Source organism: Podarcis liolepis, assembly GCF_965112155.1.
Source record: "Podarcis liolepis genome assembly, chromosome: 17".
Lineage (NCBI taxonomy): Eukaryota > Metazoa > Chordata > Lepidosauria > Squamata > Lacertidae > Podarcis > Podarcis liolepis.
The window spans coordinates 7007680-7034993 of record NC_139571.1 but is presented as its reverse complement, the minus strand read 5'-3'; the positions used below and the strand labels follow the sequence as shown (position 1 = coordinate 7034993).

General features: G+C 46.1%; 1 protein-coding gene and 1 long non-coding RNA gene across 5 annotated transcripts in view; one reads left to right on the top strand and one right to left on the bottom strand.

Moving 5' to 3' along the window:
- Positions 1 to 27314, bottom strand: part of PDE4A (phosphodiesterase 4A) — a 384429-nt gene that overhangs the window by 118064 nt on the left and 239051 nt on the right. For 2 of the 4 annotated variants that reach the window (XM_083482989.1, XM_083482985.1), the window contains exon 1: positions 1992 to 2113. The exons of the other annotated variants lie outside the window; for them this stretch is intronic. The gene's annotated coding sequence lies outside the window, so the exon portion shown is untranslated. Of the gene's footprint in view, positions 1 to 1991; positions 2114 to 27314 lie in introns of those variants that run through there. 4 annotated transcript variants of the gene reach the window in all.
- LOC310697038 lies at positions 125 to 26433 on the top strand. Its single transcript, XR_014520894.1, has 4 exons — positions 125 to 242; positions 1978 to 2289; positions 5765 to 5802; positions 26271 to 26433. It is a non-coding gene; the product is annotated as an uncharacterized lncRNA (long non-coding RNA).

The following is a 27314-nucleotide window of genomic DNA, read 5'->3' as shown; positions in this document are numbered from 1 at the left end:
TAAGCAAGTGCAAATCCTTCTGGCACGACCATTTTCATCCCAGGAGTGACTGGAAGGAAGGTCCTTTTCCTTCACATAGACTGAGGCCAGCAGCCTTTTCACAGCTTGCAAGGTCTTTGGGGGGCACAGATTGTATCTCTGAGGCACCGCATCACTTGCCTCCATCCGCCAGGCTATCTCTCTGCTGGATCTTCACATTTTCAGCTTGGTCACCCTAAGCTGAGAAAGCCACGTAAACTACCGTATTTTTCGCTCTATAAGACGCACCAGACCACAAGACGCACCTAGTTTTTGGAGGAGGAAAACAAGAAAAAAAATATTCTGAATCTCAGAAGCCAGAACAGCAAAAGGGATCGCTGCGCAGTGAAAGCAGCAATCCCTCTTGCTGTTCTGGCTTCTGGGATAGCTGCGCAGCCTGCATTCGCTCCATAAGACGCACACACATTTCCCCTTACTTTTTAGGAGGGAAAAAGTGAGTCTTATAGAGCAAAAAATACGGTACTTCAGCCTCAGCCAGCTTATGACAAAGATAAGAACGTCCTCAGCTTGGGGGCAAGTCGTTAGGGTTGCCAGATAGCAAGTTAAAAGATTAAAACACACACACACTTTAGCATTTATACAGCCCTTTTAGAATGCTCAAAGCACTACATAGGCATCATTTCGTAGCAAGCCTCGTAACAGACCTGAAAGGCAGGAGAGTTTGACGAGCTGCATTCCATCCAGATGCAGAGGCAGGCTGTGCTGCTCAGTACCAGTATTTGGGGAATAGCAATGGGACAGGACTATTTTGCCCTCACATCCTATCATGGGCTTCTCATAGGAAGGTTCCTTACTTATACCAAGCCCATCTCATTCTGTATTGTCAAGCTGACTATCAGTTCTTAGCTTTCTGTTGTAGATGGGAGCGCTCCACGGCTTGACAATAGAGAGAGTAACTTCATGGTACATTTGAAGATGCATTTGAAATCAGGTGGGAAGAAATGCTATGGGGTGGGGTTGGAGGCGCAAACTGGAGTGGGAAAACAGTCAGTGGAAAGGGAAACTCCTTACTCACTTAGAAGAGCTGAGTCTTGAGTAGACAGACAAGAATAGGGCTTTTAGTTACCCCCAGCTCCAGTACCGGTAATTTGGTAACGCAGAAAACCCCACCTTTGCCAAAAGTGCACTAGGTGGCTTTTTAAAAGGTAAAGGACCTCTGACAGTTAAGTCCAGTCGCAGGCGACTCTGGGGTTGCGGTGCTCATCTCGCTTTGCAGGCCGAGGGGGCCGGCGTTTGTCTGCAGTTTTTCCAGGTCATGTGGCCAGCATGACTAAGCTGCTTCTGGCGCAACGGAACACCAAAACCAGAGCAGCACACGGAAACGCCGTTTACCTTCCCGCTGGAGAGGTACCTGTTTATCTCCTTGCACTTTTTTTTGGCATGCTTTCGAACTGCTAGGTTGGCAGGAGCTGAGACCGAGCAATGGGAGCTCACCCTGTCGCAGGGTTTTGAACAGCCGACCTTCTGATCAGCAAGCCCAAGAGGCTCACAGTGGTTTAGACCACAGTGCCACCCGCATCCTAGGTAGCTTTTAGGTAAGCCCATTTTTCTTAGCCTCAGTACCCACCTTCCTAGCTAACAAGACCGAGATAATAATACTGTCCTAACATACAGGTCTTTTGTAAGGATAATGCTTACGCAAGGCATTTTGAGCACTCAACACTACATAAATGCTAAATGTTTCTGAAGTGTTTTCAGCACTAAGCACTATATAAATGCTAAAAAACAACAACACAATTCTCCAGAAGTTAGGGGTTCAATTGGAATATGATTATAGATGCAATCCTGAGAAATATAGCACACACTTTCAAATTAGTGCTTTACGTGTGTGCTTAGGTGCCAGTGATGGAAATGAGACTTTGAGCATTGATCACCAATTCCATATTCTACTCATCTGAGCTTCTCCCTCCCCACGGCACAAGTTTTAAATAATCTCAGCGACAGTTTCTTACCTGATTGCTAAAATCCACCATCACTTGCAGTATGGAACGTGTAATATTTATGCTAGGACATTGGACCGGCCCTCGCATTTCCTGCTCCAGCTGCACGCCTGCCTTGTGACATCACACTTTGCTATTGTGAGTCCATGGTGCTGTCACACACATCTACAGAAGCAGCCAAGTTGGGAGGCAGGCAGCTGTTCAAACCACCTTGGTATCAGAAGCAGCCTGAGAATCGGGAGGCAGGAAGAGGGCTCAGTTGAATGTCCGGTAGATATATGCTAGAATAAAGCTCTCTCCTTCTCTTTAGGTTTGTATTCATATACAATTATGAACAACTGCACACTGAAACTGGAAACTGGGTGACTGTCAGGTAAGATTACTGAAGGGGCAGCCAAGAGCAAACAACAACAGAAAAATCTCTACTGAGTTGTCTTGGCATTTTGAACGTACATGAAGGCTTTAAGTTGCATAGAAATATTCGCTGGTGTTCTTGTAAAAAGGGTTTTGTACAGCAACAAAGCCTTTTTTCACCTCATACATCAAACAGTCTGTTAGCATTTTAGCAATGTGATAACTCTTAATTTGTGTGGGGGGGGGACTAACTTAGCAACATGGGACACAGGTGGCACTGTGGTCTAAACCACAGAGCCTAGGGCTTGCCGATCAGAAGGTCGGTGGTTCGAATCCCCACGAACCTAGCAGTTCAAAAGCACGTCAAAATACAAGTAGATAAATAGGTACTGCTCTGGCGGGAAGGTAAACGGCGTTTCCTTGCGCTGCTCTGGTTCGCCAGAAGCGGCTTAGTCATGCTGGCCACATGACCCAGAAGCTGTCTGCGGACAAACGTCGGCTCCCTCAGCCAGTAAAGCGAGATGAGCGCCGCAACCCCAGAGTCATTCGCGACTGGACTTAACTGACTTTACCTTTAACCTAACAACAACTGTGTACTTCTGGGCTGCAAAGCTTGCTTGATGCCCATGCCTTGGTCACATGAATGAAGTAAAACAGTACCAATATATTAAGAAAGTGACTGGGCCTATCTGCTCTCATTTTGCTTCTATAGAAAGTTTTTTAGAAATAATTTCTAAAAAAACCTTTTTGTTCCTCCTGACATCCCAAAACAAAATATTTATTTCTATTCTGAGCCATTCAGAAAAAAATGAATGAAAAAGTCGTCTTGGTCTAGATCGGTAAACAACAAATGCAAAGTGAGTGAGGAATTTAATAGCAAACAAGGCCCATACAAGCCATAGTATGGGAGAGGGCAGGAAGCTCATAACTAAAATTTCTGTATTCACCCGCAGCCTGAGCCTGCTAAAAATTTTTACAGGGAAGGCTCCTGTGCCTTCAACTGCTGCTTGACAGGCAGAAATTCAGCAGGTGAGGCTTTAACCATCGCTGCATCTGTATGTCCAAAATGTTTCATTTGCAATTTTTTTGGCTACATTTTAACATCTCTATCCAGGAGTTAGTAGGCTAATGTTTGGGAGACGGGACTCTTACTTTTGACGTGGCTATTGAGCAGAAAGTAAAAGCGCAGTGGAGCACACCGCGTTCAATTAAAGAAACAGAAAGAGAGATTTTCATACGCAATCAAAAAATATTTCAGCACAGATGACAAAGTGCCATAGAATGTGACTTTGCAGTGAGACTGTGCTGCCACCTGCTGGAGCAAATAAATCACTACACCAACAGGCACCTGCTGAAATTGAAAACAGGCAGAGCCAAAGTGCTGTACGGAGCAACAGGCTCTGAAATTACACCCATTTCGTAAACAGCGGAAGAAATGTGTCAGCTTTGCCTTGACTGGTGCATTCTGACTGGTGAACCTGAATGCGTCTGGCTGAGCAGACGGGGATTGCTTCTCTCCTGATCCGACCAGCTCAGAGTCGTGGGCTCACAGGACGTGTGAGGAGATCCATGTGCGAGACAACCTACACATCTAACTGTACATGGAGCTCTCTGAGGAACGCCTGGAGCACAGTTTGAGGAGTTACCCAGAGGGATTTTTGCTCACGAGATTCTGAAAAGCTGTGCATGGGGGGGGAGGGGGGGAGATTGGAGACTGAAGAAAGGGAGGAGTGGGAAGGACACAGAGGCTTGTGCTCCTAACCGCTGAGATCCAAACAGGTCAGATCTCCAGCGAGGGAATATACTAACAGTGGTGATTTCCATATGTTACAAGAAGCTAAGGTGCGGCAGAGTTTCTCACACCTGACCTGGTCAACCAGCTGGGTGCCATATCAAGGGAGGGAAATTCAAAATCGTGGGGGAAAGTAATGAAATTTAAAAATCGGGTGTGTGGGTAAACTGACTGTTAAATCAAGAGTCATGATGCATACCTCACTCAAATATATAAAGCAGTCTGAAACAGGGTATCCAAGTGCAAATGTAATCCCACGTGCCCTACCAGCAGCCCTTGTCACTGGTGCCCACACCAGAGGGCCCTGGGCGCTCAGGCACTCACAATTTTTTGTTGTGGGTGCCTGGCCCCCAGCTCCACCACCTGCCGCTGCCAAACACCACTGCCACCTGGCAGTTGCCCCCTGCCACTGAGCGCTACTGCCGCCCGACCTTTGCCCCCCTACCACTGCCTTACCCCTTGTGCTCAGGTGGAGGCTCAGACCCTGATCCAGACGCTGTGGCAGCGCTGGAGCATGGCACAATGCGGCACCCACGCAGTGGGCACCCACGGTGTGGGGCCCAAGTGGGCACCAACGGCCCTTGTTATGGGGGGAATTATGGCAGCTGGGGTGGAATGGTTGTGAGGTAGGGGAGGAACACACCAGCTTCCCTGAACCAGTGTGCAGCTGCCTCTGGCCCACCATGCTTCCTTTAAAGAGGCAGGCAAAACACATGAAAGTGGTTCACAGTTTCTCTCTAGCTACACAGTTTGAGGATGCAAGTGTAGGCTTCCAGCCCTGTCACACACCCCTGGAAATGGGGTTGGCTGTTGGATATGTGCAGCTGTCTGGGTGAAGGCAGCCACTACTCCCCCCCCCCCACTCCAGACTTCTCACTTTCCTCCTCGCCATACTGTCCTCAGTCTCTTTGTTTTCTGTACAGTCTTCAAATCCTCCAGAATCTCCTGCATCAAGAAGGGTAGTATTTCAGGCAGCCCACAGGGCACCACATCCCACAGAATTGCATGCAAATAGAAGCCTTTCTCATGCAGGCTGACAGATGTGACTCCACTCCTCAATGTGCATGGTGTGCTTGTGTGAACACCCTTTTCTACGAGCCTGATCCAAGTCCTATCTCCTTAGGCAAGCCACTGTCTCCCAACCTCAGTCTGGAGACAGTACCACACTATTCTGCCTTGGTCAGAACACCTGGAATCACCAAGTCCAGTTCTGGGCACCACAATTTAAGAAGTGTATTTGCAAGCTGTGTGCAGAAGAGGGCCAGCAAGATGATCAAGGGCCTGTCTTATGAGAAACACTTAAGGGAGCTGGGTATGTTAGGCCTGGAGAAGGGAATACGGAGAGGAGATATGACAGTCCTCTTCAAATATCTAAAGGGTGTCCGCGGGTTAGGGCACCAAGGACACATTTTATCGTCTATCATGAAATGTAGGGTTTGCACCACCAAACATTGTAGGGACCAATTTGCAGGTGTTTGGCACCCTTTTTAAGTGAATTGGACGTTGCGTATTTGGCGAAACCGTGACCCCGCGGGTTAGTGCGCCTACAGTTACAAACAACAAGCGTTAATTCCAGAAGTAAGCTCATCACTCCTGTCTGCACTGTCAACTCACAAACCTGAACTTTCATTTACTCCAGATGGTGAGGAACAGGGGTCCCTCAGGCATTGATCCTTGGTAGGTATAGCAGGTATTGTTTCATTTATTTTTAATATATATTTCCTAATTTCAGCAAAACTCATCTCAGGGTGGGATACAACATCATTACAAATCCCAAAAACTCATCGATCACATTCAAACCACCACAAACCAGACTTCTGTTAACTGGAAGAACAACCATAATTAAAACTACATATACTTAAAAATAACTGATGTTTAATAGGCACAAAGCAGACGACTATTAGTCTAATGAATGCCTGGGCAAAATGATAGGTTTTTTTACTTGGTGCCAAAATGAAAGTCACGGTGAAGCGTACCAAGAGCGTCCCTTTTCTCATTTCTAAATACAGAAAAGTATGCATTGGAACAGCCTTTGACATCCTGGTGCCGGCTGTGCTGGATGGGGCGAGTAGCAGCCCAAAACATATGGAGGGCACCAGGTTGGCAGAGGTTGCGTTAGGAGGTGACTGTATTTATTCTAATGAAGAACTTGGGACCTGCTTTTGCTAAAGGCACAAATCAGACCAGGCTGTCTTTATGTGGTCAGTTGGCCTGCCACCATCCACCACTTCGCTCCAGTATTTCCTGGAGCGTCTCTCCTTTTTAACACCGAAAACTGAAGTATGTAATTCTTAATGAGTACTTAAAGAGCAGGACTGCTCAAGTGATAATGGCTGTTTGAGGGCAAATAAAGATACAACTGCCCACATCACTATTATAACATGCTCCCAGGAGGTCCAGAAGTAATTCATCTGTCAAGGAAAGGGCTTTTAAAGGAGAGAAGAAATCAATGACCTAAGAGCCTTGTATGTAGTCAAATCATCTGTGACTAATCTTGTTCATTACGATTGTCTCTATGAGTTACTGTCATAGCAGGAAACTGCAGGGGGGCGGGCAGGGCGGGAGGAATGTGTAAAGGCTGGCTAATATCCAACAATTTAATGTTCCTGGGAACTTGAAGCAAGTCTCAAAATAAGCAACCAGTAAGACCTGCAGACAGAAAAATTGTTGAATACACAGCAGTCTTTGCGGCTAGTGGGGTGTGGGTTGTGGTGATGCCAGCACTGTGATGCAAAATGGCAAACGACAATAGAGCTAGAGACAATCTTCTATATTTAAAGTGATATATGTTATTAAATAACTCTTAACAAAAGCACTTTTAATTTTAGTAATAAATAAGTGCCAATGCACATCTGCCAAATCTGTGGGAGGAAAATATGAATCCCTGTGACCCACATGTGTGGGGTAAATAACAACCGCCCAAAAAAATGGCTGGGTCGATTCAAAACACACTCTTCAGCAGGGGAGAGTCCCCAGTAGCAGAGTTTTAACTCACAAAGGTCAAGCAGCAGCATAGTGTGGGAATGTTGGTTATTAAACCCTTTTCATATCCCCCTTGGTTGTGTACAGCACCCCTCTTGCAATGAACAGACCACACACTGTTAAGTAAGTTTAAAATACTTTACTTACAAAAGTCCCAAAGGTCGGGTTCATGCATTTATCCAAGCAGCAGCAAGGACAACCCAGGAAGAATACTCTTGGGTAGAAAATACAAAAAGATTGCTTCAAACACATGCTCTAAGCTTGGAGCTCACTTAGGCACATCTTCCTTGGTCAGTTACATTGCATGAAGAAAGAGGGAACAGGAAGAGAAGGCTTTGCTTCCTCCCTCATCAGAAAAAAGGGGGCATGACCTGAGCCTAGGAATTTAACTCTATGGTCTTAACCCATTCATAAACTAACTAGTACTCATGCATCGTTATGTTTGACTGCAATTTCCCACAAAATCACCCTGATGCTTTTGGAAGCACTGACCAAAACATTAATTTCTTAGTGAACAACTGAGTAGCTATACCACCTGAAGATGTCCCTTATATCCGCATAAATGAAAGGGTTGGCCCATCACTGTCGAACTTCCTGGATGCTTATACCCGCCAACGCCTCATTAAACTTGGCTTGGAAGGTCAGGCCCTTCTTTGTGAAAAGGTGCCATTGCAGTTCCTTGTCATGTAAGCCACACACAAACTAGCCATGGAGCATAGTCTCCAGATCAAGGAAACGCAAAGGCAAAAGCCGCAATGAAAGCCGCCACTAATTTGGTTGGAGCTTGGTCCATTTGCTGGTGGGCTATTTCTGATGCTTGTAGTGGAAAGTGTTCTTGTAGTTTCTCCATTAAGTCCTTGAATAAACCCCGGGTTGGTGACCTTATTGGCTGCGATGCAGAACTCGAGCTTGGCAGCATAGCATGTAAGGCCCATTTTCCGGGGACTGCTCTGTCAAATTCATCAATGTGGCCCTGTGTGGCCATAACGTTCTGCCCTGAGCGCACCTTGGCAGCGGCCAGAATTGAACCAAGGCAGTGGTCTCGCCCTCAATAGTGGTTTCAGCTCCGTCTAGCCTACCCATCCTGACGTCCCACCTTCATTGCCAGTAAAGTATATGTGGGTTTCTATGAAGCAAGACATTGTGATTATAGCAAGAGACTTTACTGAGCTAACAGAACAGAACAGTCAAAGGGGGCAAAGCAACTGCTTATATATATTTCTGAAGGCCTGAGCCGCTCCCACTCTCAATGTGATTGGCCGTCTAAACCTCCAAGAGCTTAAGAGCCAATGCCAGTAGCCCAAACACTGGAAATAATACATGATTGGATATCATGTATTGAATCAGAACACAGGGCTCAGAATCCTAGTCCAGACTCAAGCTCAGATGAACACAGACCATCACATACATAACAGTTGGCTCTGCAAATCTGCTCTCACCTGAATACAAGTTGATGCTGAGGCATACAAGACACACATCTGTTGTCTAGATTCTCTAGCTACTTACTGTATTTACTCAAATGTAATATGTACCCTTTTCGGCCAAATTACGTCGTGAAAACTCGGGTGCGCATTAGATTTGATGGCGCATTTACATTCACCAGCAAATACTTTTTTTGTTTCAAGGTTTTGCAAACTGAGGTGTGCATTAGATTCAGTGTTGCATTAGATTCACATATATGCAGTAAGTTCTGATTTGACGGTTCTACCATCTTTAGCTCTGTTGACAAAGCTAAGTATGGAAGATGAGCAGTGTCTGAAAGCTGTGAAATCACTTGGAAGAAAACAGACAACCACCATGTTGAGATAAGATATAGCCAGGGCCAGCCCTACCACTAGGCAGAGTGAAGCAGCTGCCTCAGGTGGCAGATGCTAGGCAGGGGTGGTGCAGGGAGTGGTGGCTATCTGTCCCCTGGAGGGCAATGTATTTCCACCAGCATCAAAATATGACTATATTGCCTATCTATTCAACTTTTTAAAATGAAATGGGGGAGTCATCCTGTCCTTCACCTCCTGCAGCAAAATGTCTTGGGCTGATTCTGGAAACAACCACCAAACACTACCAGTGAGGCATCTGATCAAGGCCTGTATTTTAAAATGAGCTTAAAGATATATTTGCAAATGTTTGTATGTTTCATGCCAGGCAGAAACCAGCTGGCTAAGTACTTTGGCAGTTGTTTATCTTCCTGCTCTCCTGAACAAGGGCCCCCCTGATTTATAGCAGTAGCAGGAGACAAGTTTCTCAAAGTTGTAAAAGGAAATTACAGGCTGGGAGCAAATGTTACACTGACCCTACATATTACAGAATACAATCAAGCTGCAAAAACACTAATTAAGAGTTGGTAAATAGTAAGATTTATTGTTTAACAGAAAATAATACCATGTGCCTCCCATCAGACTCTAGCCATATTTTCCTAAGGTTTAAGGTATACTGAGAGAGTTAAAGGGCAAAAAATTTTGGGAAGAGCTAATGGGAAAAGCAGCTGGCTGGGAAAGGGGGGTGTAAACTGAAGAGGCTTCTTTTGAAGCTGCTTTTACTGAGTTCCTTTTTTACTTTGCAAAGGCCTTTTCTTCTAAAAAGCTATCTATGTTATGTATGAGATTTGTTGGCTTAATGTAATTATGCAAAGGATTTAGAAAGTAAGAAATGTTAGATTCTTATGTTAGATTCTTATTTCATTGACGGTGTGTGAGAATGTGAACCCAAGATCTCTGTTTAGATATAATTTAATACCATGAGCCATTTGTTTTAGCCATTTGTTTTGGAATGCAGGGGCAACAGGGGCAAAAGGTGATCTGGTAATTAAGGTGCCTTGTTGAGGCAAATGTAAGATATATGGCTACTTGTCTGCCATTTATGGATAGAAGGAAATATAGCTCTTTGTCTCCCATAAAAGGTAATAGGAAATGGGTGTATCTTTTATGATTGGTTCTAGCAAACAGCCAATAGGAATTTCAACCAGGCTGATTGGACAGAGGCAGCCAAAGGAGGAGCAAGGGGGCTGGGCTGAGGAAATATAAGTGCTGGCCATCAGGGCTGGGGGGGGGGTGCAGAGCTTTGGTAACCATATACTACTGTGCCTATCATTTATTTGTCTGACAAATTATTATTTTAATTTCTCTATTTCTGTGTTGAATATTTCATTCCAGCTAAGTGTTAACCACAATCAGGGTGCTACACCAGCAGGGCAAAAATGACTATGACCTACCCAAATTCCTAGCTGCTGTGCTCACAAATGACATTCCTTCCCCTCCCTCTTGACTCCTCTCCTAGTATGAAACCATCTCTGCTTGGAATTTTGCAGCGAAGTGTTTGTTTCAACCTCTTTTGTAATCTACTGCCATGATATAAGCTCTCCCCTTGGGTTTGGACTGTGTGCATTTTTCAGATTTCTTCTCTTTTCCTTTGTAGTGCCTGACCATGTCATGCACAGGGAGGGTCTTCTTTGAATCCACAACTCTCCCCCCCTCCTGCAAAGTGCTAGTAAAATAATTCTGCGTGCTGCCAAAGTGTTTGGCCCCAAGACAGCACCTGAGATGAGGCAGAGGTAAACAAATGGAGATTGCTTCAGCCAGGAACAAAGAAGGCCCCTGTCAAAATCCAGCAGAGGGATTTGATTTTGGGTGTTGCAACAAAGCGAGGGGAAGGTTTCCTGCCAAGCTAACAATGCACTGTACTCTGCAATTAATACTCTTGGCTCCCTCCAATTACCATCTTCACAGACGCTTATGAAAAACAGGTGTCTCCTTTGTTTCCCTTTATTCAGCCTTTCTGGCGACACAATTAGGAGCAGGCCTCCTGACAAAGAGGGCAGAGTCCTCTTTGTTGAAACTCCTCAACAGCGGTGAAGGTGGCAGCCAGCACATGGACCCAAGAGTTGAGTCACTGCGCTCCCAACAGCCTCAAAGTGCGTCACTGGAACAGAACAAAGCTGCCACCACTTAAGAACCACAGTTCTGGGGACAGAATGGGAAGGGACTTGTCTAAGGGTGCTCTTTAAATCTGCTTCCAGAGGCAGCTCTTGAGGACTCTATTCAACCACCCTTTCTGCATTGTGAACCCAGGCCCTAGCGAGTTTTCCGTCTTGCGAGGCATTCATCTTGCGGGGCACCACTGTACTTCCTTTCCCCAGTGAGGCTCCTGTGCTGGTTAACAGTTAGAATAACAGCTGCTGCAGCAGCTCAGATATAAGTCATGCCAGAAACTTGGGGTGGTCTGGGACCTGAAAGGAAACCCTTGCTAAAAAGTCTTATGTCAACCAGGAGGCAGTACTTCCTGACCATACCTGTCAACTTTCCCCTTTTCTTGCGAGGAATCCTATTTGGAATAAGGGAATTTCCCTTTAAAAAGGGAAAAGTTGACAAGCTATGTTCCTGACTGCCTCACCCTGGAACCACTGGGGAAAGTGCTTTTAGTGATAATGCATGAAGATCTATCAGTTGGGATCTCTTATTTCAGGGGTGAGGGACGCGGGTGGCACTGTGGTGTAAACCACAGAGCCTAAGGCTTGCTGATCAGAAGGTCGGTGGTTCTAATCCCATGATGGGGTGAGCTCCCATTGCTCAGTCCCTGCTCCTGCCAACCTAGCAGTTCAAAAGCACGTCAGAGTGCAAGTAGATAAATAGGTACCACTCTGGCGGGAAGGTAAACGCCGTTTCCGTGCGCTGCTCTAGTTTGACAGAAGCGGCTTAGTCATGCTGGCCACATGACCCGGAAGCTGTATGCCTGCTACCTCGGCCAATAAAGCAAGATGAGCGCCGCAACCCCAGAGTTGTCCGCGACTGGACCTAAAGGTCAAGGGTACCTTTACCTTTACCTATATCAGGGGTGAGCAATTGCGACTGCTCCCATTTACCTCTCTTGCACTATTGGTTTACAGACATGAGCGCCTCAGTGGATTCCCCCCTCTCCACTCGCCAGCACAGAGCACAGCCAGAAAGGGACCACCACTCAGTGACTGAGGTGGTATGCCTAGCATTGCGAAAGGTCCCAGGCTTAATCTAAGCGTCTCCAGTTTAAGAAGATCTGGAAGCAGGATGATGAGGAAAGTCCTTTTTAGGAGACTCTGGAGAGTCCCTGCCCATTCTGAGACAGTCTAAGCTGGGGCGATGCAGCTTCCTATACAGTGGTACCTCAGGTTAAGTACTTACTTCGTTCTGGAGGTCCGTACTTAACCTGAAACTGTTCTTAACCTGAAGCACCACTTTAGCTAATGGGGCCTCCTGCTGCTGCCGTGCTGCCGGAGCACAATTTCTGTTCTCATCCTGAAGCAAAGTTCTTAACCTGAAGCAATATTTCTGGGTTAACGGAGTCTGTAACCTGAAGCGTATGTAACCTGAAGCGTATGTAAACCGAGGTACCACTGTATTTCTATTAAAACATTCAGCCATGCTGTGTTTCCAGCCCAAGAAATGTGATGGGGTCCCTGGACTGCTCCCTCCCGTTTAAGTAAATAAATGAAAATACTTAACTAACTGACTAATTGGGTCACAGATAACTCGGTTTTGCCCCTCCCCAACCCGACCCCCCCCCAAAAAAAATCCTGGCTATGTCCATGACGGGCTCATGTGAGAGATGCCACCATGTGTTGCTGATTTATGCACATATAGGCTTTAAGAATGCTACTGTCACAGACATTCCCACTGCCAGGCTATGGGCACTGAGCACAGGCTGAGTTGTTTTCCAGTAGAAGTTAACTGAGACTTGCCGTGAGGGGGGGGAGTCCTACATCTGAGCCCAGAGTGAAGTTTCAAAATGAACAAGATGGCTCTTTTTAATTCAGTCAAGAGCCCTGAAGTATTTATAAGCTGCATTTCAATCCTGACGCACTATTGGTATCATTCACAAATGGATGTACTCTATCTGAAGTAGCTCATTGATCCTCTGCATCCAATATTATCATCATGGATTTGTATCAATTTGGAACTTGACGAAGTGCAAGAGTCCAGTCCTATGCTTAGTCACTGGGAGCATGGAGACTTTTTGAGCGTGTGAAACCTTCACTTTGTGAAAGTTTTGGTAGCTGGGATGTGTCCTAAAGTGATTTTCAAGGCATAAATGGGAGCTCAGTCTAACACTTAGTCAACACTAGGCCATGCTACCTCTTAATATTTCTTTAATAAAGGCCAATAGAACAATTCTCTAGCCTTTCAGCTCCAACCAATTAAAAAAACAACAGAGCTTCCCCTGCAGTGAGGCTCAGAGAACTCAAAAATCTTGCCTCTCAGCCCATCCTTCTCTAACCACTGCACAAGCTTTCCTTCTCATGTGGCTCATCATCCAACTGATTTAGGGACAAAGGAAGAACCTTGCATGACTTGTTTTGTGGTATCATAGAATCATAGAATCATAGAATCATAGAGTTGGAAGAGACCACAAGGGCCATCGAGTCCAACCCCCTGCCAAGCAGGAAACACCATCAGAGCACTCCTGACATATGGTTGTCAAGCCTCTGCTTAAAGACCTCCAAAGTAGGGGACTCCACCACACTCCTTGGCAGCAAATTCCACTGTCAAACAGCTCTTACTGTCAGGAAGTTCTTCCTAATGTTTAGGTGGAATCTTCTTTCTTGTAGTTTGGATCCATTGCTCCGTGTCCGCTTCTCTGGAGCAGCAGAAAACAACCTTTCTCCCTCCTCTATGTGACATCCTTTGATATATTTGAACATGGCTATCATATCACCCCTTAACCTCCTCTTCTCCAGGCTAAACATGCCCAGCTCCCTTAGCCGTTCCTCATAAGGCATCGTTTCCAGGCCTTTGACCATTTTGGTTGCCCTCCTCTGGACACGTTCCAGTTTGTCAGTGTCCTTCTTGAATTGTGGTGCCCAGAACTGGACGCAGTACTCCAGGTGGTCTGACCAGAGCAGAATACAGTGGCACGATTACTTCCCTTGATCTAGATGCTATACTCCTATTGATGCAGCCCAGAATTGCATTGGCTTTTTTAGCTGCCGCGTCACACTGTTGGCTCATGTCAAGTTTGTGGTCAACCAAGACTCCTAGATCCTTTTCACATGTACTGCTCTCAAGCCAGGTGTCACCCATCTTGTATTTGTGCCTCTCATTTTTTTTGCCCAAGTGCAATACTTTACATTTCTCCCTGTTAAAATTCATCTTGTTTGTTTTTGCCCAGTTCTCTAATCTGTCAAGGTCATTTTGAAGTGTGATCCTGTCCTCTGGGGTGTTAGCCACCCCTCCCAGTTTGGTGTCATCTGCAAATTTGATCAGGATGCCCTTGAGTCCATCATCCAAGTCATTGATAAAGATGTTGAATAAGACTGGGCCCAAGACAGAACCCTGTGGCACCCCACTAGTCACTCTTCTCCAGGATGAAGAGGAACCATTGATGAGCACCCTTTGGGTTCGGTCAGTCAGCCAGTTACAAATCCACTGAGTGGTAGCATAGTCAAGACCACATTTTATCAGCTTCTTTACAAGAATATCATGGGGCACCTTGTCAAATGCCTTGCTGAAATCAAGGTAGGCTACATCCACTGCGTTCCCTTCATCTACCAGGCTTGTAATTCTGTCAAAAAACGAGATCAGGTTAGTCTGACATGACTTATTTTTCAGAAATCCATGCTGACTATTGGTGATCACAGCATTCCTTTCTAGGTGCTCACAGACTGTTTGCTTAATGATCTGTTCCAGAATCTTCCCTGCTATTGATGTCAGACTGACTGGGCGGTAATTATTTGGGTCCTCTCTTTTCCCCTTTTTGAAAATAGGGACAACATTTGCCCTCCTCCAGTCTGCCGGGACTTCGCCTGTTCTCCAGGAATTCTCAAAGATGACTGCCAGTGGTTCTGAGATCACATCTGCCAGTTCTTTTAATACTCTTGGATGCAGTTCATCTGGCCCTGGAGACTTGAATACATCTAAACTAGCCAAATATTCTTGTACTATCTCCTTAGTTATTCTGGGCTGTGTTTCCTTTGCTGAATCATTTGCTCCAAATTCTTCAGGTCGGGCATTGTTTTCTTTATCGGAGAAGACTGAGGCAAAGAAGGCATTGAGGAGTTCAGCCCTTTCTGTGTCCCCTGTTTGCATTTCACCATCTTCTCCTCTGAGTGACCCCACTGTTTCTTTGTTCTTCCTTTTGCTACGAACATACCCATAAAAGCCTTTTTTGTTCCTTGTAACCTCTCTAGCAAGCCTGAGTTCATTCTGTGCTTTAGCTTTTCTGACTTTGTGTCTACACGTGCTGGCTATTTGTTTGAATTCCTCTTTGGTGGTTTCCCCCCTTTTCCATTTTTTGTACACATCCTTTTTTAATCTTAATTCATTTAAAAGTTCTTTAGATAGCCACCCTGGCTTCTTTAGGCATCTTCCATGTTTCCGTCTCATTGGTATTGCCTGACGTTGTGCTTTTACTATCTCCCTCTTAACAAACTCCCAGCCATCATGAACTCCCTTTCCTTTTAGTATTGCTGTCCATGGGATCTCACCCAGCACTTCCCTAAGTTTTATGAAGTCGGCTTTCTTAAAGTCAAGAAATTGAGTCCTAGTATGCTTGGCTGCTCCTTTCCGCTGTATAGTAAACTTCAGAAGAGCATGATCACTCGCGCCTAATGATCCTTCCACTTCTACCCCACTAACCAGGTCATCAACATTGGTTAGGACCAGATCTAAAATGGCTGTTCCTCTTGTTGCTTCTCCCACTTTCTGGACAATGAAGTTGTCTGCAAGGCCAGTGAGGAATCTGTTTGACCTTATGCTCTTGGCTGAGTTTGACGTCCAACAAATATCCGGGTAATTGAAGTCCCCCATTACTACTATCTCCCTTCCTTTTGCATGCTTGGCCATCTGTTCCAGGAAGGCATCATCTATGTCCTCCGTTTGGCTTGGGGATCTATAGTAAACTCCCACAATGAGGTCTCTGTTATTCTTCTCTCCCTTAATTTTGACCCAAATGCTCTCACTTTGGCTTTGAGGTTCTAAATCTTGGATCTCTTCACAGGTATACACATCCCTGACATATAACGCCACTCCTCCTCCTTTCTTGTCTGGTCTGTTTCTCTGAAATAGATTGTATCCCCCCATTATTACATTCCAATCGTGGGACTTATCCCACCAGGTTTCAGTGATGCCTATTATGTCATATTTAGTTTGCTGTACCAAGAGCTCAAGCTCATCTTGTTTATTTCCCATGCTTTGCGCATTAGTGTACAGACATTGAAGTCCATTAATTATTCCCCCGTGTCTCTTATTTAAGGATTTTTTCCTCCCACCACTAGGTCCGTGTGCTGCTTGCTCCATTTGGTCTATGACATTTGGATGATCATCTTCATTAATTGATAGACTCCTACCTTCAGGAGCACTGTCTCCCTCCCCCACATTAGTCAGTTTAAAGCCCTCCTGATGAGATTTCTGAGATTTTTGGCAAAAACATTTCTCCCAACCGTTGTGAGGTGCAGCCCATCACTTGCCAGAAGTCCATCTTCAAGAAACTGCAGTCCGTGATCTAAGAATCCAAACCGTTCCTGTTTACACCATTTGCGAAGCCAGCTGTTCACTTCCACTATTTTCCCCTCTCTCCCTGGGCCACGTCGTTCAACTGGGAGGACAGACGAGATGACAATTTGTGCATTTAGTTGCTTCAATTTCCTGCCGAGAGCCTCATAGTCTCTTTTGATCTTCTGGAGGCTATTGCTTGCAGTGTCATTGGTTCCCACATGAACCAAGAGGAAGGGGTATTTTTCAGTGGGTTTTATGATTCCTTGCAGTCGTTCAGTTACATCTTGGATCTTAGCCCCGGGGAGACAGCACACTTCCCGAGACATCTTGTCAGGCCCACAGATCACTGCTTCTGTTCCCCTCAGTAGGGAATCCCCTATCACCACTACACGCCTCCTCTTGGGTTTGGTCGGGGTTTTTCCATGAGCTGTCCGTTCCAAGGTCGCCTGCACATTCCCTGAGGACTGACTTTGCTGCTCGTCTTCATATACCTGATCGACTGTAATGAGGGAGAGATCCTCAAATGGAGTCTGCTCTTCGTCCTCCATGCTAGGGGAGAGGACCTCAAAGCGATTGTGTATTTCTAAACAATCAGAGTGAACCCTGGGCCTCCTACTTCTTTGAGTCACGTTTCTCCATATATCTGGCTCCTGTATTGGTGAACTATCCTCCTTCTCAGGGGAGTCCCCTGTCTCCTCCTTGGTGGGGACGGTGTGCTCTGTTGCTTCCAAGAAGAGCTCCAGCTCTCTAATTCTTTGGAGCGTAGCTACACGTTCCTCCAGTTGCTGTACTTTGTCTTTTAAAAGGGCAATCAACATGCAATTGCTGCAGGTAAAGCTGCCTGCAACCTTTGGCAAGATGGCAAACATTGCGCAGGAATCGCAGGCGACTGCAGCTGTTCCCTCCCCTTCCATCTTGAGATCGTGTTGTTGGGGGTGGCTACAGAGGTCCTCCATCATAAAAAGCTTGAAGACAGGACAAATAACTTCCCCCACAAAAAAAAAAACAAACCTAGGTCTCCCCCAACAAGCGTTTGAGACTAGCTCCCCTAAATCTAAAAGATGGGTATAACTGCGCGCGCCGCTAGGCGCGCGCCGCTGCCCTACAAACTCTGATAAGCTCCTCCCACAGCTAATCCCCTGCCTCAACAGAAACCCTGCCCCCTCTGACCTTTACACAGGGAAAACAGCTAATCAGCCACAAAGAAACACACACACACAAGAAAACCCTTTTTGCTCCTTCTTCAACTGCTGCCCTACAAACTCTGATAAGCTCCTCCCACAGCTAATCCCCTGCCTCAACAGAAACCCTGCCCCCTCTGACCTTTACACAGGGAAAACAGCTAATCAGCCACAAAGAAACACACACACACACAAGAAAACCCTTTTTGCTCCTTCTTCAACTGCTGCCCTACAAACTCTGATAAGCTCCTCCCACAGCTAATCCCCTGCCTCAACAGAAACCCTGCCCCCTCTGACCTTTACACAGGGAAAACAGCTAATCAGCCACAAAGAAACACACACACACAAGAAAACCCTTTTTGCTCCTTCTTCAACTGCTGCCCTACAAACTCTGATAAGCTCCTCCCACAGCTAATCCCCTGCCTCAACAGAAACCCTGCCCCCTCTGACCTTTACACAGGGAAAACAGCTAATCAGCCACAAAGAAACACACGCACACAAGAAAACCCTTTTTGCTCCTTCTTCAACTGCTGCCCTACAAACTCTGATAAGCTCCTCCCACAGCTAATCCCCTGCCTCAACAGAAACCCTACCCCCTCTGACCTTTACACAGGGAAAACAGCTAATCAGCCACAAAGAAACACACGCACACAAGAAAACCCTTTTTGCTCCTTCTTCAACTGCTGCCCTACAAACTCTGATAAGCTCCTCCCACAGCTAATCCCCTGCCTCAACAGAAACCCTGCCCCCTCTGACCTTTACACAGGGAAAACAGCTAATCAGCCACAAAGAAACACACACACACAAGAAAACCCTTTTTGCTCCTTCTTCAACTGCTGCCCTACAAACTCTGATAAGCTCCTCCCACAGCTAATCCCCTGCCTCAACAGAAACCCTGCCCCCTCTGACCTTTACACAGGGAAAACAGCTAATCAGCCACAAAGAAACACACACACACAAGAAAACCCTTTTTGCTCCTTCTTCAACTGCTGCCCTTCTTCTCTTCCCTCCACAACCAAAGATGATAAGGCCCCCTCCATATCCCCAAATCTGCAGGACTTAAGACACTGAAATGTTTGTTCTAGTTATTTCAATAACTTTGACTAACTTCTCTTAAAAGCTTCTAAACTCCGTTAGGATCCAAGAACGCAACGTTATCTTTGATCGATACGAGTGAAAGCAGTTGTACCAAATCTATTGATCAGTCAGACATATGATAGGATATGCTGCTTTTTGGTCACAAGAATCCCCAAGGAGACAACAGAATAAAGCATATCTATGGGCTACTTTTAAAATGAGGCTGCATTTTAACCTGTATTTTAAATTGTATTTTTTAAATTGGGTCCCCCCCTATTATTTTTTTACTGTAATTTTACTGGTGTTAGCCGCCCTGAGCCAGGCTCTGGTCGGGGAGGGCGGGGTATAAATAAAAATTATTATTATTATTATTATTATTATTATTATTATTACTATATGCAAAGCACACAAGAAAAGAAAATGCAGAGAAGCGGAGAGCTAGAAACCAGAGCTGTTCTAAAGAAACCTTCTGTAACAGCAAGAAGAAAATGAATGGAACCCAAACACATGGTGAAGTAACAGCAACTTTTCCTAAGGGCTGAAAGAAGGGGGATAAGTTGGGCTCCCCACCCGCTGCCACAACCTTTGGGAAATGCCCCTCCACCCTTTTGGGGAAAGACTTCTACATCAAGTTTGGAAACCATGGTTAATGACTCCCTAGAAGTAACAACATCTGCCAGTAGAGGGTACTCTTGTCTTCTATTCAAAATCAAAGAGAACACATAAGCTTCCCTTTCTGTCTCTCAGTCCAGGCAGCGGCTTCCTCCTTCCAGGGCTAGGATACAGGCCCCAAAGGTGCCCATTCAAATTACGACTCTTGAAGTGTCCTGTTTTCTTCTTGCAGGCCAGATAAAGCCACTGTGTAAATAACATCAAACCACTGAAGAGGTGGGGTGCTCTGAGAAGCTCATGTGGGGAGGGAGCTGCTGGCATGTTCTGCCACCTGAGAACCTGCAGCTTCCGGCTTGTGTTTTATTTTTTCCACTGCAAGGCTTCAAAACATTTGCTCAATTCCAAAAGAATGCACACTGTTTCCCAGCCACTAATCTAAGGGTAATAGGAAGCAGTTGAAAGGATTAACAAAGTGCCGATTAAATAACTCTTCCCTCCCCCACCGCTCCAACCCATGACTGGGCAGGGTTCCATGAAGTCCATGTGTTTTGTTTCAGCTGAGGCTCCTTGATGAGAAAGCGCAAGCAAGGCAGCTTTGTCCCCCTGCAGAATCCTGACAATACAAAGCTGTTGCAGAGAAGGTGCAGAGTTCGCTGTTGTGCATGGCAGAATCACAGCCTTAGAAAGTTTCTCAGTAGTCAATTCCCAATGTCCTTTCCCAACAGCATATAAGAACGTATTCTTCTGGTTTCTTCTATCATGTGGGTTAGATGGCACGATGGCAGAGGAGCTGGCATTAGCAGACAGCCTCTCATATATTAAAGAAGCAATGGATGCTCTCCAAGAATGCTTTGCCATGAATGTGCTGATAAAGCAGGCATCCAGTCTGAAGATGCTACAAAACTTAGAGGAACACTGAGAGGGATTCAAAATCAGAATAGTCCAGAATCTGGGCTCCAGATAATGTGGAGCACAGGAAAGCTGAAAACATTTTACACGTTGCCAGAAGGAGGGAGCGTGGGAAAACCCTAATTTCACATGGACATTGATGGGGTCTGACTAGAAGTTTCCCCTATAGAAGTTAGTTCCATTAAGACAGTGGTTCCTAACCTTTTTTTTGACCATGCCCCACCTAAGCATCTCCAAAATCCTGATGCCCCCTCCAGACATATAATTCTTATTATTCAAAAAGTGAACTGTTCATGTGGAAGAAGCCTAAAAGGTCATTAACTTGGTCTAATTCATTCTCAAACTGCCCCCCTTAAATATCAAATGGCCCCCCTATGGGGCATGTGTCTCACGTTGGGATCCACAACATTAAGATGAACAGGAGCTGTGTATGTAGTAGTCTTGCACAGCTCTTATTCATTTCTCTGGGGATTGTCCAAGCCAGTATTTTGGTGGGTTATGCCCCATGGGCCCAAAACATGCCTCTTTTACTCTGTGGCCCTGAATAAAAGCTAACACAAATGAGCCAGCTTCATGGGAAGTTTGCCTCTGCAGGAAAATTCGTTTCTATTTGTAATGGTTCTAGGGGTTGCTCGTGCGTAAGCAGGTACCTATCTCCCCGGCTGGGTGCAAACACCTGGCTGGGTTGCCAAAGTGAACCTCTTTCTGTCCGGACAGCCACTCACCCATGGCTGACTCAATCGCTGGCAGAATCCGTGAGTGCGCGTTTCTTAAACTTCTTCCAGCAAAGAAGTTCTTTGACGCCTAGTCTCCGCCTACCCTCTCTGCGCGGAAGCCTTCTGCGCAGGGAGGGCGTGGGCAACGGAGGACCCCTACTCTCCCCGCTGGTCCCGGGCAAGGAGTCATGAGACCGCCTCGCCACTTCCCCCATCTGCCCCCCTTCTCCCCTGGTGCTACGCTGATTCTCTTCCCCAGAAGATGGGCTGCTCCTCCCGATCCCTGGACGCTCTCTGGAATCCCTCTGGCTTTTGCTCTCCCCCTCCAGTACTGATGGCAGTTCCCTGACACTATTATTCTTTGACAATTTGAAGGCTGTGCTTTGCTGCCAGAGCGTCACTGATCTGAACAGAATGGCAAAGTCACCAACTGAAGAAGCCTAAATCGTGCATTCAGTCTCGTAGGCCATCTACATAAAAACCCCCCACTTAAGACCTTCACAAACTTGTGCAGCTTGAATTCTGCTTTTCAAGAGAAACAAATATTGCAGCTTGTTTTGTGAATAGGTTTTTTCTTTGTTTTCTTCTTCTTCTTCTTCTTCTTCTTCTTCTTCTTCTTCTTCTTCTTCTTCTTCTTCTTCTTCAGGGTCTCTCTCTGTTTCAACACCAAACAAAATGCATGCATTTCTGTACAACAAACCAATTCATCCTCTTCTTATTTGTATCACGTCCATCGTGGCATTTGTAATCAGTTTTGCTCTTTAAAGAATTGGCCGCCTGGTGAGGAAGCTTATGTAATACAACAGCTTCCTCTCATACTCTGCCTATTCCAAAAACAGCTAGACTGATCAAAGATATCAACAATGTTAAGAGCAGTCCCTGCTGGACTGGACCAAAGCCTTAGCTAGTTCAGTGACAACCATATGTCCCAGGAAGCTTACAAGCAAGACCCCAGCATCTGGCTATCCAGAGGTATCTTGCCTCTGTAGTAATGGAGCTTTCATTTAGGCTTCGTGGCTAATACCCGCTGATAGACCTAACCATCTGCAAATCTCACTAATCCTGTATAAAAGCTGTCATGACAGCTTGTGACAGCAAATTCTTTAAGTCAGGTGAAGTTGTGTTGTTGGGAACTCCCAGCATCCCCAGTCAGCCTGGCCAATCGCCAGCAATTATGGGAGCTGTATTCCACAACACCTGCAGGGGAAACAGGTATCCCACCCCGTTCCAATATAGTTATGTTTTGGGAGAACGTAAGCATGATATACACTGCCCAGAGTAATGCTGACAATATCATGGGAGATGTGAGTCAAAAGAAGAGGCAGCATCCAGCAGCTCCAGAACAGTGTGTCAGAACTGACATGGCACTCTGTTTCTGCTCATGCTAAAAACACAAGACACATGATCATACCAGCTCCCCAACCTCCCAGTGCTGCTAGTGGGCTATTCCAGTCCCCAAGTCACTGAGAGCCAGTCTCATAGGAACCAGACGGAGCCACGAACCAGGAAAGATTTGCTTCGTATCTCACCTCAATATAACGAACTCACTATGTGCTGTAAGCCGCCCAGAGTGGCTGGGGAAACCCATCCAGTTGGGTGGGGGTATAAATTAATAATAATAATAATAATAATAATAATAATAATAATAATAATAATAATAAATATTACAGCTAAGGCATGCTGCAGTTCTCTCAGACCCACATTTGCAACAGTGCTTTTATAAGCATTAAGTTTGTGGCCTGGATTCAGCTAAGTAGTTTTGCAAGTGGCAGCCCACACTAGGGCTTCTGCTAACGCAACAAGCCTTTCCCTCCCCCTTTTCTCCCCCAATTGGCCCAATGCCCCAGGTGGTCGTGGTGGGGAGGGCTCCCAGAAAAGTGCACAGGGGAAGAGCAGGGCAGATCACTTCATCAAAGAAATACAGAAAAGCTTGCGCTGACAAAGCAATCTGCTTAGCGCTAGGTTGAATTCCTCCCTATGTCTACTACTACCACTAAAACATTGTAGTATGGCACGCTCTTGTTCAGAGTTCCCATCAGCCAGCCAGGTTTCCTCCTCATCCCCCCACCCACCCTCAGGAGACCTTCATTCCTTTCCACTGATCTTCAATCCCCCACCCTGCAATGAGCTGTCAGTCACATTTCCATGCCCACTGAGCATGCTCAGTCCTCAATGGGTTATTTGGGGGCTTCCCCTCCCTTAATGACCCCTCCCTGTAAATATTTGTGCCTGTGTGTGTGTATCTGTAAACCTTGAGGTTTCTCCAAGCCTGTGGATGATATGCAGATGGTGACATTTTGGCTCCATAAGGATCCTACTGTAGGATTATTATATGGGATGGTAAAATTGTTATTAAACATTGAGCTATATGCATCTCATTCTGCTGAAGCACCAGGTGCCTAATCCACACATAAGGTGGGAGAGAGAATTCCTCCATGCTTTCTGGGCAAGCATGTTTTTATATGCTGTGTTTTTCCAAGTAGCAACCCGAGCAGCCCAAGAGAGAAGCATCAGATAGTAGGCATTTTATGTCATGCTTCATTGGGTGATAAAGGCACTTTGCATGCCCAAATGATAATTTGAGTGTGGATGGCTCCTGACCCGCAAATGCCATGCCTTGCTTGCACCTAGGAAGGCTGTCACTTGCTGTTGAATGGCAAAACGCTGTTACTTGACAGCCCAACCAGGAACTGCCCGATATCTCCGTGAGCCAATCAGAATCACATCAAACAATTTCAAGCACCTCTTAATATAGGGATGGAACTGGCAGTGACTGCCAGCTCAATGAGTCACAGAATAATAGAATCACAGAATTGTAGAATTGGAAGGGACCCCAACAGTCATCTATTCCAACCCCCTGCAGTGCAGGAATCCCAACTAAAGCGTCCATGGCAGATAACCATCCAACATCTGCTTAGAAAAACCTCCAAGGAAGGAGAGTCTGCCACTCTGTTCCACTGTCAAACAGCTCTTACTGCCAGAAAGTTCTTCCTGATCCTGAGCCGCAATCTCCTTTCTTGCAAGTTGAAGTCATTGGTTTGGGTTCTACCCTCCAGAGCAGGAGAAAACAAGCTTGCTCCATCTTGCATGTGACAGTCCTTGAGATATCTGAAGATCTATATCTCCTTTTAGTCTCTTTTTCTCCAGGCTACACATACCCAACTCCCCCCTCCTCTACACACATTCCCGCTTGTCAATGAGGACATCTTAAATAGTGGTGCCAAGAACTGGACACAAGACTCCAGGTGTGGTCTGAGCAAGGCAGAATAGAGTGGGACTAAATAAAAAAAATCCTTCCAGTAGCACCTTAAAGACCAACTAAGTTAGTTCTTGGTATGAGCTTTCGTGTGCATGCACACTTCTTCAGATACACTGTGTATCTGAAGAAGTGTGCATGCACACAAAAGCTCATACCAAGAACTAACTTAGTTGGTCTTTAAGGTGCTACTGGAAGGAATTTTTTTATTTTGACATTGCAGACCAACACGGCTACCTATCTGTAACTAGAGTGGGACTATTAGCCTTTCTCGATTGGGACACTAGACTTACTTCAGTACTCAGAACACCTGCAAGTCCCTCTCAAAAGTCCTTCACTCTGTCGCTCTCCCCTCATGCATCTTCTTCCCCTTCTGGGAAGCTGTTTTATAATAAATCATATTATTGGTCTGTCTAGCTAAGAGATCTAGACAGGGCACTTTCTCAGTCCCACCTCAAAAGGCTGGTGACTGAGCTTGGGACCATTTGCATGCATAGCATGGGCTCCAACACTGAACTAAGGTCCTTTCCAAAATTCATGCCTCATGTTTTGCTAAGACTCAAATCATTTTTCTTCCAGTTACTTGACAAAAAAAAGTAAACACAGCACTGAAAAGGCGTACCGGAAATGCTATCATTCTGAAGGCAAAGTCTCCAAGAAACACACACATTGTGCAACTGTGTACACTTTTCATAGCATACAAATTAAATAACAGAATTTTTCCAAATGTACACCAGCTGCAGAACTTGATTCTAGGCCTGGCTCTTGCATAATCTGGGAATTTTTTAAAGTTAAAAAACAGGGTCGCTGGGTCTGTCTGTGTGTGTTAAGTGTAGGCCGTGCGGTGCCCTGTAGATTCTGTGGACTCCCAATTACCAGGGATGATGACACCTAGAGTCCAACAACATATGGAAGGCATCACATTGTGTATCGCACACAGTGTGGCACACTGCGATGTGGTAGTGCAGCTGCTCCCACAATAAACCCCATCCCTTCATACAGATCTTGGCCCCATATTTCTTCTGCAGTTTTTATAGCTGTGTCTATTATCCTACGTGGGTCTCAAACAAACAAGCAAAAAACAACCTAGTCTTTGAACATTAATACGGCCACCATTGGTTTAAAAAAACAAAACCCCTCTAGTGACCACTAAGTGTCTCTTAGCACAATACAGGGTGTCTTTCCCATTAGCCTGGGGATGGGAAGCCCTTTTTGGCCTGAGGGCCACATTCCCTCTTAGTCAACCCGCCAAGGGCCACATATGCTTGTGGTGCTCAGGGCACAATCAAAAGTGCAGCCAACCAAAGTGGGCAGGGCCACCATTTCGTGCACACCCAAGGATGGTAAATTACACAAATTCATGCACAACACACATGTACAAAGCACACCGTACAAGGCTTTTTTAGGGAGATAGCATGTCTCGGAGCATATACAGAGCTTCTTTCCCCATGACAGGAAACATCTTTTTTTAAAAAAAACACCAAACCCTCCCCCCAAATAGCCCTGTCGTATAACAACACCAGGTGCAGAACTGTTGCTTTTTTGGCTTTCCATCCTCCTGTGCTCTAGCGACTGACCAGGAGGAAGGAACTGTGGCCCTTTGTGACCACGATGGACAAGAGAGGCCAGTGCCCTTGGCAGCGGAAAACCCTCTTTCTGAGAACCAAGCATGCCGTCCCCTTGAGGTGGATGCGGCCTGACAGGTAAAGCCAGAGCTGCTGTTTGTCTTGTCACCACAAAGGTCATGCCATCGCCTTCCAAGGGTACATCTTGCTGCCATGATTTATTGAACAGGCCCTGCGGCTCTTGCTAAGCTCCCAGCAGTCAGCGGCTGACTCACTCTCTCCCCTCCCCTCCCCCTGCTCTTTCCCAGCCAGCTAAATTCCCACCGACTCACTTGGCAAAGAATCCTAGCTGATCCTAAAGCGCACTGCCCTCCTTCTCCTTTTACCAGCAGGACCACTGCGAGGAATTCCTGGGTCTGGATAGCTGGGTTAGTGTCAAGAGGGCTTCGTGTATTCTGCACACAAGCGAGACAAAATCGTCCAAGGATTGAGCTGGCACTCGGACTCAGGAATTCTGGTGTGGCCCTTCAGCCTGGGGTGCCCCCCAGGCCAGCCGCCCTCTTCAGGTTGTGCTCTGCATCTCCTTGAGTTCTTTTGCTCAGCTGGAACATGTCCTTGAAACGAAACTGCAATCAAGCCTCTTATTTTCTCCCAGCAACTACGGAGCGTTGTGTGAAATGTGTGTGATCCAGTGCTCGGTGTTGCCACTCATCTTCCTAGCCCCTGTGGCAGAGAAGACAAGCAACATGGCCTCGTGGAATGCCCCCCTCTCACCAAGTTTCAGCAAGAGGTGGGGTGGAAGGGAGGAAGGAAGGGGCAGGAGGTGGTACAATGGGTTGGGCCGCTCCTGATAGTATGTGCAGCACTGGGGAATATGGAAGAAATTGAGGCAGAGATTGAGAAATCCCAGGTCCTAATATACAGTACAGTAGTACCTCGGGTTAAGAACTTAATTCATTCCGGAGGTCCGTTCTTAACCTGAAACTGTTCTTAACCTGAAGCACCACTTTAGCTAATGGGGCCTCCCGCTGCTGCCGTGCTGCTGCTGCGCAATTTCTGTTCTCATCTTGAAGCAAAGTTCTTAACCCGAGGTAATATTTCTGGGTTAGTGTAGTCTGTAACCTGAAGCATCTGTAACCCGAGGTACCAGCATAGGAGTTGGATCTAACACAGTGATGGGTGATCTCCGGTTCACCAAGTATTTTGGGACTCCAGTTCCCATCAGCCCCAGCCACTCCAACAATACCTGGAGGGCCTCAGCCCCCCCCCCCAGCCACAAGGGCCAGGATGCCTGTTTTGTACCAGGAGGCTGATGCTAGCTAGGAAGGGGAGAAACATCTCCATTGCCAAGGCAACCAATCCAACAGTCTGTCATGCTCTGAAGTACATCTGCATGTTGATGTACTGCCTCATTTTCAGTGGGATGTGCATTT